The sequence below is a fragment of the Dermacentor albipictus genome, chromosome 5 (genome assembly GCF_038994185.2).
Source record: "Dermacentor albipictus isolate Rhodes 1998 colony chromosome 5, USDA_Dalb.pri_finalv2, whole genome shotgun sequence".
Taxonomy (NCBI): Eukaryota; Metazoa; Arthropoda; class Arachnida; order Ixodida; family Ixodidae; genus Dermacentor; species Dermacentor albipictus.
The window spans coordinates 127,347,498-127,350,094 of NC_091825.1; positions in this window are offsets into that span (position 1 = coordinate 127,347,498).

Here is a 2,597-nt window from a genome sequence, read left to right on the forward strand (position 1 = left end):
CTTATGTATTTGATACAGCTCGTACTGTACGTTCTCTTGACGCTTGCCGTTCATATGCAACTGTTTGGGCATGGCTACACTGGTATGCGCGAACGTTGTATGCGCGGGACAATTCGAATAATGCGACTCCAGCACTTTTTCTCAAGAAGTGCAGTGCATTTTTTCGTTCATATTGAATGACGTTTTTGAAGCTCTGTATCCTAGAAAAACTAGTGAAAAGCCTCCGAGCGCCGTGAATAATTTATCATAATAAATTTTTGCACCTGGTTTTGGTTTCGTTTTTAGGTGGATTCTGAGCCGCGACGTAACGATACAGTATGTGGGGGCAGGACATTCCTGCGTTTCGACACTCGCTCCTGCTCACTCTGTCGCCTCGTATGCTAACGGATTCGGAGCGACTGTCAAAACGTCGCAACGTCCTGTTCCTAAGTGACCACAAATCACGCCACAAATGGTGTCGTGACGTCACAACAAAGTATCTTTGTGGAAAAAGTATTAAATTATTTACGGCGCTCTAAGGCGTGTCTATTTTTTCCAGGGTTTAGAGCTCTAGGAACTTCAATAAACGAAAATAAAGAAAATTCCACATTCAAAATATTACGTTAGTACCATGCTCAATCTGCCGACCTTCACTCCATCTTGGTTAGGCAACTGTGCAAACCGATAAAATCATGGCCGCCACTCCTGCGACCCGGTCGTAGGAGTGGAAAGGGGGGGTAACCGTTATAGTGCCCTGGTCGTACGAACGGTTAGGGGCCCGAAAGCGTTAGGTTCACCCAAATAGCCGCTAAATAATGATTTGGCTTGGCTCCGTATATTATTTTTAAATGGGTGTCGCTAAAGTGATGGACGCGACGTGAGCTCCATTCTGCCCGTGCGGACTTCGGCCGTGCTCCTGGCTGCTCGTGTGCTTTACTAGCTTTGTGGAACGCGACGATCGAGCCCAGAATCGGTGCTTCCGTTCTGTCCGTGCGGTCTTCGCCTGGGTCAGTGGCTGTGGAGAAGTGATTGTAGCTGTTTGATGTCGTTATATGTGAGAGCTTGTGGCGAAGTGATTGAGTATGGCCGTAGTACTGCTCATGTAGTCTTTTGCGGACTTCACCTGTGCCTGTGACTGATCGTGTTGCCCAATAGCTTTGTGAAAAACCGACGTGGTTTGTGTGGATGTCATCGCAGCGTTTGCCAGCTCCTGGGTGGCCCGTGTGCCAGTTATTGATGGCGTTGCCCAGTAGCTTTGCGGAAGTTGATGTACCTTGTGTGGATTTCGTTGCCGCTTATGACTGCCTTAATTATAGGTGGTCACACGCTGCCTTTTGAAGCGCGTCCGAGCGCGAGAAACTTCACCGATGCTTTTGTTAACAACGTGGACGTCTCGAAATGTTAGCTAGAAATCAACCAGCAGCAAGCCAAGTCTTTATTTTGTGGTTTTTCGAGCTTATGCTTATGCGAGCAGCAGAACAAAAAGTCCGTTACATAATGTCAGTTCCATAAAATCAGCTTTGCCGCAATACAGTCATGTTATGCGGTGAAGCATACGTAATGTATTGCGGTAAAGTATATGAAAAAGTAGGCAGGGACCACTGCGTTACTGGGCCGATTTTCTTGTATTATGGTCATGGCCGTGCGCGAACAAGAAAAAATCACGGTCGAAGCGCATGGCACAAACCTTGCCAATGCTTCAATTGGAAAAAGAAAGAAAACGAATTGGAGTGGGTGATGCCAAAAACAAAGCCTTGACTTTTGTATTATCAAAGCAGTTCCGAGAATAGCCAATCATATTCCAAGCTCCTGCATTATTTATGATTGTTTAAAGTATATGCATATATTGTGCACCAGCCTTAGCGCACCAATTCTAATGTACTTTAATGATGTAAGTTTAATACGTGGCGAATATATAATTTGTGCTGTATGGTGTTGTGCTGTTTATAAGCTGCTGCTTTCATGTGGTAATGTGTACATTGGCTGGAAGAGTTGATGCATCCTCCTTATAGAACTCACTGAAAGGTAAACCACCTGTCAAGCCATCATTGTTCTTGCAGTTGTACACCAGATTTCACAAACATGGGGACAGTTATGATATAGAAAGAGTAGCTGAGGCTTAACATATCCACATGCATGCACAGGAGTGCGGGAGTCGACCATGTATCTCTCTAACTCAGGTTGAATGTGCATACTTGAGTAACATGCATGTAACACTTGTTGGGTGTCAGGTTTCTTTTATTGTTAGCCTAGTTTGTGTTTTTTCTCCCTTTTGTAGGTTTTAGTGTGTGTTGCTGTGTATGTATATAATTGCTTCCAGAGTGGCTTTCTTGTTGCTAATAAATTTAGAGAAGGCAGCGATCTTCATTTTGTGCATCAGACAGCAAGTGAGCATGTTTCAAAGGATGTTGGATTTTGTTGCCCTAAGCGACTAAAATGCATAAGCATATAGACTGCTTGCTGGAGGTACTCTTTATAGCATTAAGGATATTATCATGCTGATAACTCTGTGCACAATAATTAGAAAGATCACATCAGGTCCGACATGTCTTCTTGCCACCATGAAATCTTGTCAGATGCATAACACGGGACATACACCACAGATCTTGGCCAGCCAC